The sequence below is a fragment of the Eumetopias jubatus genome, unplaced genomic scaffold (assembly GCF_037043125.1).
Source record: "Eumetopias jubatus isolate StellerSeaLion01/CBP00866 unplaced genomic scaffold, mEumJub1_p1.0 scaffold_2, whole genome shotgun sequence".
NCBI lineage: Eukaryota > Metazoa > Chordata > Mammalia > Carnivora > Otariidae > Eumetopias > Eumetopias jubatus.
Window position 1 is genome coordinate 114,202,048 of NW_028274808.1, and position 14,124 is coordinate 114,216,171.

General features: G+C 42.7%; 1 protein-coding gene across 1 annotated transcript in view; it reads right to left on the reverse strand.

The window, feature by feature from the left end:
* The window catches only part of HADH (hydroxyacyl-CoA dehydrogenase), a 44,559-nt gene that overhangs the window by 24,303 nt on the left and 6,132 nt on the right, over positions 1 to 14,124 (reverse strand). The gene's annotated exons all lie outside the window — the stretch shown is intronic.

The window sequence follows — 14,124 nt, forward strand, 5'->3', positions numbered from 1 at the left end:
TGAGTATCATTATATGCTGGGTCCCGTAACTAAATCACCAAACCTGGAGGGGGCGGGGGGATTTGGTGGGTAATCCTGACACAGAAACTAAGAAAACAAATCTCAAATTCCAGATGCAGTTTAGTTGAAATTAAAATTATTTTGAGGTGGGGTTGCCTGGGTGGCTCAGTGGTTAAGCATCTGCCTTTGGCTCAGGTTCTGTGCCCGGCGGGAAGCCTGCTTCTCCCTCTCCCACTCCCCCTGCTCGTGTTCCCTCTCTTGCTGTGTCTCTCTCTGTCGAATAAATAAATAAAATCTTTTTAAAAAAAATAAATAAATAAAAATTACTTTGAGGCAGGCACCCTGGGGAGCAACAGCTGAAGGGAGGTGTGACTGATGACCACTGATGGGGCACCTTGCCTGCAAGGTAGGGGCGAGCAGAGGTGCTAGCTTTAGGGACCTTCCGTTTTTGTTCTGGCTCCTCTGAGAGGCGTCTGGAATGACACAAGTGATTTCCATTTTGTCCCTCTTAACCTCTGACCTAGATTATCCTCTGAATATGCCAGAAAGGACTCCCCAGATTTCTACCTGACTAGGTCCCGATCCACTTTCCCCTTTTCTTCTAGCAGGCATCACTCGGATTTTTTTTGCTCCTCAAGGAGTTGGAGAAGAAAATTCAAGTACATTTGGCACAAGAGAATACCAAAGCTGAAGGGAACAGAGATAAAGAAAGAAAATGAGGGCAGTGTCCTTTTGCTTAGGGACTTTATAATCACACTGAGAATACCGGGGTGGGGGGAGAAAACTAAGGATATAAGGCTCCATAGGTGGGAAGTCAAATAAAATAAAAACTGCCATCGTGAAGAATCCTGTCAGGCAGCTGAACTCAGAAGGCTCGTTGAAAGGAGGACATGTGGAATGGGCCAACTTCCCAAGGAATAAAGGATTAACCATAAAGAAGTGAGGGGTGGGGGACAAGTGAGGGGTGATTTCACACCTTTTCTCTAGAAACCCACTTTCAAAGGTATAGCCATGTTTGATTATGACAGTCATGGGACATTTTAGTTACATAACAGATAAGCCACAAGGCTTTCCTTAGATAGCTGACCCCTAAACAACTTGGGGCTAGAGGTGCTGACGCCCCCCGCGCACTGCTGAAAATCCACATACAACTTTTGACTCCCCCAAAACTTAACTATTAATAGCCTACTGTTGACCACAGGCCTTACCAATAACAATCAGTTCACACATAATTTGCATGCTTCATGTATTATATACTGTATTCTTACAATAAAGCAAGCTAAAGAAGATGTTAAGAAAATCATAAGGAAAATATATTTACAATACTGTAAAAAACAGGGGCACCTGGCTCAGTCAGTTAAGTGTCCGACTCTTGATTTCAGGTCAGGTCGTGGGGTCGAGCCCCACATCTGGCTCCGTGCTCAGCATGGAGTCTGCTGAAGATTCTCTCACTCTCCCTCTGCCCCTCCCCCTGCTTACTCTCTCTCTCTCTCACAATAAAATCTTTAAAAAAAAATATTGTAAAAAAAATCCATGACTAAGTGGGTCCCCACAGTTCAAACCCATGTTGTTCAAGGATCAACTATAACTGCTTTTTTTAAACTGTAAGCAGATCCAAACCTAGAGGGGAAGTGCCCCGAAATAGTCAAGTAAACCAGAGGCACGTGCATTACAAAAGCACTAAAATTCAACCAGGAAAAACCATGGCCAGAAAAGCATTTACAGCCTTCATGCTAACCTTCTTCTCTTAATCCAAAGTCCTCTGATAAACTCCCCCAGCCACTCCCTGCCCCCCTTGCAAGAAGACACTGGGCAATCCGGTCCCTGCCTTGCTTCATCCGGGTTTCTGGCCGAGCACACTGGAAACAACATGTGTGTAGACACTGGCCAAAACCAGCTGCCAAAACAAGGCTCTCCGGACAACGTTCCAGGAGAGCAAAGTGCGCATGTCAAATGACCATGTCAAAGTGACCGAGTGTGTAACATTTAGTTTCCCTCTCACCCAGAAGATGCAAGAGGTACAAGGAGGAGCCAAACCTGACAGAGAGGAAGAAGACAGATCTTTCCCAGTGCGTTACTGATCACATTCTTGCTCTGCAAAATTTCCCTTAGCTCCACCATGCCTCACTGGTCTCAAAAAGCTCAATGTTCTCTCTCTTCCTCAAGTGACTGGAGCATTTTTTATGCTCCAAATTGCCTCTACTGGTATTTCTGGTCCAGTGAGAAGGCAACAATTGTATACTCTGAACAGTTACACCCAGCAGTCTTGTTTTGTTTTTGTAAATACTTTCTACTTCAGCTTTTCTTTAATTCATAAAACCTCAGGAAAATATGAAGGAAATCTTATGGTAGAGACACAGGTAGAAAGGACATTCCTATTTAAACCCGAAGTGGATATGGTTAGGTCTGAATAAAGAAAAAAAACAGGCAAAAAAGAGAAAATTAAATTCTCCTTGAAATATTTTCCATTTTGGGAAGAAGCTCTTTAGTTCAGGTCACAATTTATTTGCATAGAAACAAATGACCATTACAATATTACCTCAGGTGATTTCAAGTTATAGCAACATTTTCATCCTACCCACCTGCAGAGAGCAACCCATCCTAATGTTCTAGTTCCTTGCAATCATTTCTTGCAGAAATACCCTAGGGACACCAGGTCAGCACCATCTTGAGGGCAACTTCAAGCACTATCTGTCTCTGCAACTCTAAGTGCCTGGCCCACAGCCAGCACCCAATGTTTACTTGTTAAATAAATGAACAAAACACAATATTAGATACTTAATAAAGTTTCCACAAGATGAGTCCGGTGTTTTTTGACTGTATTAACTTGCTCCTACTGTTGTGTGTCTCAACTGTCCAGCACTGAGACAGACTCAGGATGCAAGCAGTCTGTCCCTTGCCCCCATGCATTCCATGTCAGACTCTCATCCCAGATTGGCTCAATAAGCTGCGGCAGTCTTAAGCATGGCTAAACAGTCACAGGCCACTAATAAACACCAGCTTGCTTCTTTCTAAGTTATTAATGCACTTGTCTTATTTCTCCTATGAGATCCCTGAGACCTGGGAGAGCTTACAAAAGTAACAGTCTCTACACACAATTATCAGAACACAAGCCCTTAAAAAAAAAAAAAGCCAAATGCAGCAAAGAGATGCAGTGTACTGAGCATTTACTACGTGCCAGGCACATACTTTGCATTTTCCAAGACTATTTCCGATCAATCCAACAGCCTTGCAGAAGTAGACAGCATCCCTGTTTTGCAAAAAAAGGAATGAAAGAAGTTGAGTCACTCGGCCCAGTATCACTCAGCTGCAAAGCTGTGAAGCCAGAGTTCAAATTCCAAGGCTGCCTGGCTCCAGAACTTTTCTTGTAATCTAGTTAGAGGAGTACAAAGAATGCTGTCTTATTTGCTGAGACAACCAGCTTTCAAGATACAGTAAATAATAAAATACTATTTTACAAAAATGTCATGCTACTGACTTGTTATTCTCTTTCCCACATGCCTTCCTTAGTAACTATTACGGACTTGGTGACATCTATAAAAATTCCTCTTAACACGTCAGTTCTTCTCCAAACTGGAGTCCTAAAACACGTTCACAGTCCTTATGAAATTGGCAGCACCATTTCATTTTGTAGATGAGGAAAACTGGGGCTGAAAGAGGTTCCATACCTTGTACACTGTCCCATGGTGAGGGTTAGCAAGTGGTGTAACAACACACAGAAGTAGCCTTCAGTTCAATCAAATCACAGTCATGTTCACAGCAAATATGACTTGATAACCAAGAACATCTATCCAGGCAAATGACATCTGCCATGTGAGCCTCAAAAGACACCTAAAACACCCTATGGTTCTAGGACAGCAGTTCTCAAAGTGTGGGGACCGGACCAGCAGCATCACCCTCATCTGGAGACTTGTTAGAAATGCAAATCATCAAACTCCACTCCCAACCCAATAAATCAGAAACTATGGGTTGGGGGCAGAATTTTAACAAAGCCTTCCTGGTGATTCTGATGTTCTACGATCTGTGCTCAAATCTGGTTGCAGGTTAGAATCAGCTGAGAAACATTTAAACCAACTATCGTCCAAACCTCATCTATAGATACTGATTTATTTAGTCTGAAGGCACTGGCATTTTAAAAACAACCCAAGATGATTTTTTTTTTAGATTTACTTATTTATTTGAGAGAGAGAGAGGGAAGGAGCAGAAGGAGAGCAGAGAAAGAGCCTTCAACAGACTCCCTGCTGAGTGCAGAGCCCTACAAGGAGCTCGATCTCACGACCCTGAGATCATGACCTGAGCTGAAACCAAGAGTCAGACACTTAACTGACTGAGCCACCCAGGTACCCCTCCTTTTTTTTAAGATTTTAGAGAGAGAAAGTGTGAGCACACGAGAGAAATCCCAGATGATTCTAATGTGCAGCCCAAATACTCAAGAATCACTCAAAAATAAAGAACCTGTCTGCCCTGATTCCTATCCCCATCCACCCCAGCCCTTCTCTATTGCCAATTATCTCCTCAAACCACTGAGAGGCCAGCAAACCTCTGTCCCAATATCAGTAGGGGTTTCTATGTCTTCCTGCTGCCCTGTGTCCATGAGAAAGTTCTAGACATTATCCAGAAGATACTATCTGGAAGACTCCTCTCCTCTAACTTCTCCCCAAATTCCTCAAGGAAATGTCAGGTCCCATCAAGCCCCTACTTCTGCCCAGACCTCTTGAACATCAGTGTCTTGCTCATCTCCCCTAAAGAGAACTTGTTTCTTAATTCCTTTCTTTAAGGTCAGGCCCTGCACACATGTTTCCCAATTATGTTCCAGTCCCTTCCCTTGAAATGGCGGTCTTCTGGCCTTGATCTCTGACTGTTTACAGCTGGCTCCTGGCTAACCCCTAACAGCCCTAAGCTAGCCACTCCCTTTCTTTCTTCTCCACAGGCCATAATGCCAGGAAAAATCCTAAGCTCCCTAGAAAGAAATCCCTTGAAAAACTCCAGAACAAACGCAAACCCGAGTCCACAGAGGTTTGCTATCCCTAGTAACAACTACAGTTTAGAGTACTTCCTATGTGCCAGACATCAGGCCTATCCTATCTCATTTAATCTTATTTAACCAATTCTCAAGTATTATCAAATGCCAATTTTAATGAGGTGTCACTTTACAGTTCTGTAGTTTATTCTCTTGAAGACAATGATGAGATTAAAACCTGTAATAAAAGAGCATATAATATGATTATTTTTGACATCTGGAACAGGAAAATTCATTCTGCAGTTACCACTACTCCCACAGCTAATTACTGATCCCAAGGCAGGATCCATGGAATACAAGTATTTATTCCATGAGCATTATGCTCACCACTGGGAGGCTCGTCGGTTCTTCAGCATTCAGAGCTCTTACATTTTTTACCAAGTGCCAGTAACTGTTCTATTCTCCCTCTTTTCTTTCTTCAATTTACAGCAAAAGGTTCTTGGAGGAGGTACTGTGTCTTCCCTTGGCACAAATAATACTATGAACATAAATGTACATACTGGCACTGAATGCCTCAGATCTCATCGGTGATACAATAAAAACACTCACATCATCCAGAAGATGCTTAAAATTTCAGGATCAATGAAAGGAAAACACATAATTTTTTAAATTTCTTAAGAACTCTCAGAGCCTCAAAATCCTCTTTTCAAAAAGACTTTAGTTTGAAAAACAATGACCTCATCTAACCTTTCTGGTAACCATAAGATCAAGTGTTAAGAAAGAAGGTGTGTATGCTGAATTACAAGTATCCAAAAAAAAAAAAAAAAAGCCACACACTTAAACTGAAACACAGTGTTGACACTTAGTTCAACAGCATTCCTCTCTGAGTCCCACATAGTACCACACTAGCGTAGGGGCACATAATTCAACAGCAAAAGCCTCCCACTTGAGTTTCCCCACTTTAAGTTCATCTCTCCCAACCTTAACAGATGTTTGTTTCATCTTAAAGTGCAAGTCAGAAGTCTCCATGGATTCACATTCCTTCCTCCACTAACCACCCAGGTCTAAAAGTGTCAAACTCATAACTCCTAAGGCCATCCTACACAGTTCCTTCAGCTGCTTTTTGACCTTAAAATCTCTTTCCCATCTAATTTCTTCACTCTTTCTTGTAAGAATCATACCTAACTGCTGCTGAGGCCTACTTCTCTCCTATGATAGAGACGGTGGTTCACAGTTACGGCTTTCCGGTGACTCCTCCCCAATGAAATCCAGAGTCCTTCAAGTGGTTAGGTCTTCATTCCTGGCTTTCAGTTACGCTCTGGTTTGAAGGCTAAGAGCAGAACAAGATTGTTGTGTTGTTCTTGGAAGCCAAATAATTGTACTGGGGTACACACACAATCTGGACAGTGGGGAAGCCTTTGAGAACAGTCTGGGTAGAAAATGCTTTCAACAAACGATCAAAGTCACAGACAAAAAGCCTGGCTTCTTAGAAGTGAGCATTCTTGGTCCCCTCCCCAACACCTGTGCGCCCCTGTGAATGGAGGGGAACTACCAGTTAGAGTATCATGCTGGCCACATCTCTACATTCATTCCTTCAACTACTGCCTACCACTAACTCAACACCTATGTTGTTCATGCCTCTTCCAGGCTCTGGGATGAGGCAGTGAACAAAACAAATCCCCTGCTTTCAGAGAACTTTCACTCCTCCTAAATTACCCAATTTCATCTTCATAATAGCCTTTGGGGGAGGCACTGTAACAAGGAGCAATCTGAAGGTCTGGAGAGGACTAGGATTTGAAGGTAGGGCTGTCTGCATCTGGAGCTCATGTGCTGGCTATTCTTGACCCAAAAGGCATGGCAGTCAAGACTATTCTGTCTCGGTATCTTTTTCTTCTGCAATATCAATCATTCTCTTAATTCCAACTGAGCCTAAAACTAACATATTCTGTCCTCAGTCACCATCTTGATGTCCTACAGTCATTGAACCAGTTTTCTTTGAACTCCATTAATGGTACCACTATTATGACGGTCACAATTTGCTACCGTTTTTCTTTGAACTCCATTAATGGTACCACTATTATGACGGTCACAATTTGCTACACAACACTTTTTTCTTAATCTCAACCCTTAAGTACTGTCCAAAAAAATCCTACCCACCATCCAAGACCCACTTCAAATGCTACCCTCTCCATGAAGCCTTTTACCAAATGAATGTGCTCTTTTCTCTGTTTTGAAACCTCAGAGCTAGATTTTTACTGGTCTTACTCTGCTACTGTATACCAAAGAAACTGTGTCATTTGGATCTTTGTCTAGCAATCTCCGCTCCCGGATTTAAATTCCTTATGGCATAAACTGATTTGATCTTTCTATCTTCTGGTACTTACCACATGCCTTGCACACGGTGGCTGTCCCATAAGTAACTAAAGACTAAATGCTTTGTAGCATAGTAACCTGAACCTGTACTCTTCTCCAGCCACACCCCACTTCCTCCTCCTCCATACTACTTCACAGCTTCACGCCCCAGCCCAGGTGGTTCCCTCTACCAGGAAGCCCCTTCTCCCTCACTGCTACCTGGGGGACTCCAATCATCTTTTAGAATTCAACACAGAGGCTATTTCTCCTTCAGGGAAACCTCTCCCAACCTTTAACAGAGGTGGTCACTTCTTGGCACCTCTACAGATTTACAGATACAAAAAATCTTTCATATAAGATTCCAAATACTGACAGAAAAAGCATAGCGCTGGTGTGAGCCACCAGCTATCAATGGCTGCTCCATTATGTAATGGTAGTGCAATCACCAGGATATGGTAGTGCAAACACCAACTTTGAATGATGAACTCAAGATAACACCTAGAGACCTTTTCAAAAGAGCTGCTGCATCATCCACTTCGGAGTCTGAATTTGCTGTTACCACAAATACCAATACAGGGTGGATCTGGCACACTCCTATTTGCAGTCCAAGCAGAATTTCCAGTAGGGACACTGGGGTGGCTTAGTCGGTTAAGTGCCTGACTCTTGATTTCGGCTCAGGTCGTAATCTCGGGGTCTTGAGCATGCCCCAGGTCAGGATCCGTGCTCAGGGTGGAGTCTGCTTGAGAGTCTCTCTCTCTCCCCCTCCCCCTGCTTGCTCTCGAAATAAATAAATAAATAAATAAATAAATAAAGTCTGAAAAAAACTTCCAGGAAATATAAATTTCATATACATATACGCAGTATAATATGTGCATATGCCTTTTTTTTAAGAGAGAGAGAGTGTGTGCAAGTGGAGGGCAGGAAGGAGCAGAGGAAGAGAGACTCTTAAGCAGGCTCCACGCCCAGCACAGAGCATGACTCAGGGCTCCATCTCAACACCGTGAGATCATGACCTGAGCCAAAATCAAGAATCAGACACTTAACTGACTGAGCCACCTAGGCGCCCCTATACATATGCCTTTTTACATATACTTTTTAAATGTCCCTTTTTCCTTACCAGAGAAGATGTATCATATAGATCAGATCAGATCTTTTTTTTTTAAAGATTTTATTTATTTGACAGAGAGAGACACAGCAAGAGAAGGAACACAAGCAAGGAAGTGGGAGAAGCAGGCTCCCCGCAGAGCGGGACCCTGGGATCATGACCCGAGCCGAAGGTAGACACTTAACGACTGAGCCACCCAGGCACCCCTATATCAGATCTTATGTATTTAAAAGTCTTACCTTAAGGTATTTATTTTTTTTGAAGATTTACTTATTTCAGAGAGAGAGAGAGAGCTCGCGCATGAGCAAGCATGAGTGGGGAGAGGGGCAGAGGGAGAAGCAGACTCCCAGCTGAGCATGGACGCCCCCCCCCGCAACGTGCAGCCTGACCCCAGGACCCCGAGATCATGACCTGAGCCAAAACCAAGAGTCAGACGCTTAACCAACAGAGCCACCCAGGTGCCCCTGACCTTAAGATATTCAAACTACCAAAACTTTCATCTGTATCAGGTCACATCCCAGATATGACAGATAGGCAATCTATCTCCCTTTATTAGTTAGTTGTTCATGCTTGTATTTCCTTCTCTGGACCATGAACTCCTCAAGAGCAGCAACCACATACTACCTTTTACCCACCCCAATACCCAGCACATGCAAGACACTTAATATTTGTGAAAAGAACACATGAATAATAGATTTCTAAAAAGCCTTAGTTTTTAAGTTATTTTTAGACGAGTTCTCAAGAAGTCATGACTATACAGAATGGCTAAAATTAACAACACAGGAAACAACAGATGTTGGCAAGGATGCAGAGAAAGGGGAACCCTCTTGCACTGTTGGTGGGAATGCAAACTGGTGCAGCCACTCTGGAGAACAGTATGGACGTTCCTCAAAAAGTTAACAACAGAACTACTCCACGATCCAGCAACTGTACTACTAGGTATTTACCCAAAGGACACAAAAATATAGATTCAAAGGGATATACGCACGCCGATGTTTACAGCAGCATTATCAACAATAGCCAAACTATGGAAGAGACCAAACGTCCACTGACTGATGAACAGATAAAGATGTGGTATATATCTACAATGGAATATTATTCAGCCATAAAAAAGGAATGAAATCTTGCCATTTGCAATGACATGGATGGAGCTAGAGGGTATTATAATAAGCAAAATAAGTCTGAGAAAGACAAATACCATATGATTTCATTCATATGTGGAATTTAAGAAACAAAACACATCAACATGGGGTGGGGGGAGAGAGGCAAACTAGGACACAGACTCTTAATTATAGAGAACAAACTGAGAGTTGCTGGAGGGAGGTGGGTGGGGGTGGGAAGATGGGTGATGGGCATTAAGGAGGGCACTTGTGATGAGCACTGGGTGTTATATGCAACTGATGAATCACTAAATTCTACACCTGAAAGTTAACACTGTATGTTAACTGGAATTCAATAAAAACTTGAAAAAAAAAATCATGACTGTAACTTGAAACTATAACAAATTTTACGTAACTTTCAAGTTATTTTAGAATTATAAAAAAAATCACATTACTTTTTTTTTTTTAAGATTTTATTTTTTTATTTTTTGACAGAGAGCACAAGCAGGGGGAGCATAAGCAGAGGGAGAGGGAGAAGCAGGTCCCCTGCTGAGCAGGGAGCCAGATGTGGGACTCGATCCCAGGACCCTGGGCTCATGACCTGAGCCGAAGGCAGATGCTTAACCAACTGAACCACCCAGGCGCCACATTACTTTGAAAAGTACAGTAACAACAACAACAAAAAGAGCTAATAAGCACAGTCCTTTAGTCAATTGCGAAGGGGGAAAGAATGCTACAAGAGCAAGCAGAGTAACTGTTTTCTGGCACTGGTGGTTAAGATGCCAGGCAAAAGGGGAAGTGAAGGACAACTGCTGTGCAGTCTGGTCTGAGCACCCTGTGATTTCAAAAATGAACTTATGCTTAATTTCCTCCAGCATGTGAACAGGTCTTGTACCCTTCTATCAATGGGGCTGCCGACAAGGCTAGAGGCATGCAAACCCTGTATTTGTGACCATCTGTGAGGGGCACATGTGTGAGCCAGGTCAAGGATGGCCACAGACACACACGCTCAGTCCCTCCAACACAGGTTTCTTCTCTATCACACTGGGGAAATGAAGGCACCTTAGCTTCGCAACTACTGCAAGGTCGGAGATCAGCAAAAGCATTTATTGTTTATGCTTATTAGCTACAAATAATTAGCTACAAGATCACTGATTTTTAGAGCAGAAAGATACCCTACAGATCATTCAGTGTGGTGGCTTTCAAACTTTTTTAACCATAAAAATCCTTCTTTATAGGAATGCATACAGAAGAGCAATATGTAAAACAGAGGTCAGGGTAGGGAGGTTTGGGATTCATAGAGCCCTTAAAGTCCATCAGAGCTTTAGTGTAAAAATCTCTCATCTAGTCACATCCATTAGGATGGCTATGATAAAAACAAACAAACAAACAACAGAAAATAAGTGCTGGCAAAGATATGGACAAATGGGCACCTTTGCACACTGCTGATGAAAATGTAAAATGTTGCCGCTGCCATGGAATACATTATAGCAATTCCTCAAAAATGTAAAAATAATTACATATTATCCGGCAATTCTACTTCTAGGTATATACCCAGAAGAACTGAAAGCAAGGACTCTAAATAGTCCTTGTTGGTCCTATGTATACCCATATTCACAGCAACATTATTCACAGTAACCAAAAACTGGAAGCAACCCGAGTGTCCCAAGACAGATAAACAGATAGACAGAATGTGGTATATACATTACTCCATTAAAAATATTCCAGTGAACTATTATTCCTTAAAAAGGAAGGAAACTCGGACACATGGTACAACATGAATGAACCTTGAAGATATAATATTAAGGAAAATAAGCTAGTCACAAAAGGAAGAATACTGTAGGATTCCACTTAGGTACCTAGAACAGTCACATTCAGAGACAGGAAGTAGAACGGTGGCTTCTAAGGGCGGGGGTGGGATGGGGGAAGTTATCATTCACTGGGTACAGAACTTCAGTTTTGCAGGATGCAGAGTTCTGGAGATAGATGATGGTGAGGGTTTGGCAACAATGTGTATACACTTAAATGCCACTGCACTGCATACAGGCTCCCTCCACTATGTGGCAGTAGAACACTCCAATGAAAACATTCATAAGCCAAAATGGTATAAAGAAAAGACGCAATTACCATTAATTTATATGGAAAAATTTTGAACCTCCTCAGACCCCAAAAATAACCTCTCTTAGGCTTTTCTGATACCTTTGGACACATCTTGCCAATGGATATACAAAAATAAATTGAGATAAAGCACAGGCACACACAGACACAGTTCAAAGCCATGGTGGCTGGATGCTGAGCGTCATTCCCAGGGAAGGAGCCACTCAGGGTGTGTGAGGTCTCTGAAACGGCTTGCTGCCAAACAAGTGCTGAATGCTATTTTGGCTTTTCACCTGTTTTCACAAAAGCAAAAATCCTCCAGGGGTTTCTTTCAGTTACCAAAAACAGAGACTAATGTAGATCTTTCATAAAAGCAAAATGGCATAATGCAAGCTCTTGGAAAGTGGGGGACACCTGCATTTAAAAATGGCTAAAATGATCAATTTTATGTTATGCATATTTTACCACAATTAAAAAAAACCCAAACCTCTGTTCTAATCCAACACAGCACTTTCATTTTACTGAGGAAAGAAACAGAACTAAGACAGAAAAACTACTCACTTAAGATCACATACAGGCAGTACTGTAAAATGTGATTGCATAAAAGGTACTTCTGTCTATAGTACTTACTCCATCAATCTCTTCAATGGCCCCCAGTGACCAAAGAATAAACCTTCAGTTCCCACATATGGCACACAAAGCCTTCCTGGATGGAGACTCACCTCCTCTCCAAACACACTGCTTACTGACACCACCACCGTGAGGCCCACAGCCTCCACATCTACTTCTCCACGCCTTCTCCCCAACTCCCCCTCACTAAGCCTCAGCATCACACATCCTAAGTAAGATCACTTCCAGACCTTACACCCCAAGATCTTCTTAGCCCCAGGCTAGGTATCCCTCCTGTGCTCCTGTAATAGCCCTGTGCCCACCACACTGCTATGACCATGTTTCAGCCTTGTCTTCCCTACTTCCCTACTGCAGGCTCCTGACAAAATGTCATTCATCTCTGGCCACTGAGCACCAAGACCTAACCTGGCTGCAGGGCCCCCAGACAATGCTGGCTGAACACATACAGTTGTTAAGAAGGCCAAGACGAGATCAGATCTCCCGAAGGTCCAGGGTTCTTTTCATCGGTGTAGCTGAGCCGCCGCCCAACAATGTGAAAATAATTATATTACTGAAGGCTCTTACTTAGAAAAGAATTTCACACGTCGCAGATGCAAAGAAACCCCACTCATTCTTCTTGAATTATGCAACAATACCCCCCCAAGTTATTCCCAACTTTCTGAGAAGGAGACGGTAGGGGAGAAATGGAACATAAAAAGAAAGGCCTTCTGTTCCCCCTCCCATAGACATCTGTTGGTTTTACAATAAAGAGGGCTCTTCCTGGTACTTTAACTTGAGTGACCATAATTTAAGTCAACCCATTAAGAACTCTTATTTTATATTACAGTACCTACCCACTGTAAGACCTTGAGGACAAGCAATCTGTAATGGAAACAAATTTATTTGAAGGCTATGTTCTCATAGCTCCATGACCTCCCTAGCCTTGGTGGAAGGCAGGCTTAGCCAGAGAGAAATATTTTTAGACCCGGGTGCTTGAGAGCTGTAAAAATAGGCCAGGTGAAGAGCACACTTGTCAAAGCCCCTGAGTACTCCAGCCACGGGGCCAAGGAAACACTCCAAGCAGAAGCATGCTGGCTTTATGTATTTTTGCTAACATATCACCAGCTTTGAAGCAGCTTAACCTGAATGGTAAACGTGTGAGAACTCTGTACAGAGACCTGTCCCGTGTGCCCCTACACGACAGGAGGACCGCACGGCATCAGCATTACATTCCCTCAGAAAACTATTTTGCCTTCCTTCCAATTCCCAGAATAAGTGCACTGAGCGCTCATGATGCTGACTGTCCCCCAGACGCTGCTGTTCCTCTGCATCAAGGCCTGCCCTTGAGCGCGTGACTGGATCCAGGGAGGGAAAAAGGCATAAATCAGATGCGTCTCTCAGAGCTGGCAATTCTGGGTTTATGATTATCTCCGATTGTGCAATTCAACTCTGCCATCAGCATGGGTTGTCTTTACTAACTTCGACAATCAAAAAAAAAAAGGCATTCCATCGAGGCTTTCAACCACCCCCGCCCGCTACCATAACCAGCTGGTTTATTCTTACGATAGTTTAATTCACTAGCTGGCTTTGTGGGGGTTTTTGTTTTTGTTTTTTTTTACTTAGGTTTTTATATTTCAAAAAGTATTTCTAAAAAGCCAAAGAAATGTGTCACCATTTTCAGATGAGAAGTACATATTTTTTTGAAAATTCAATAAGCATCTGGATTTGGTAATGTAGAGAAAAGTAACTCTCCCAGGACTCTCTCCTCCCATCTCCCACCAATTCCAGGAAGAAGAAGGAGTAACTGGACATGTCACTAGCATCAACAAACTCTTGGTTATATTGACCTATCTCTCCAAGATGCTGCCATGATGAATACTTTCTGAGTAGAAGAGACAGAA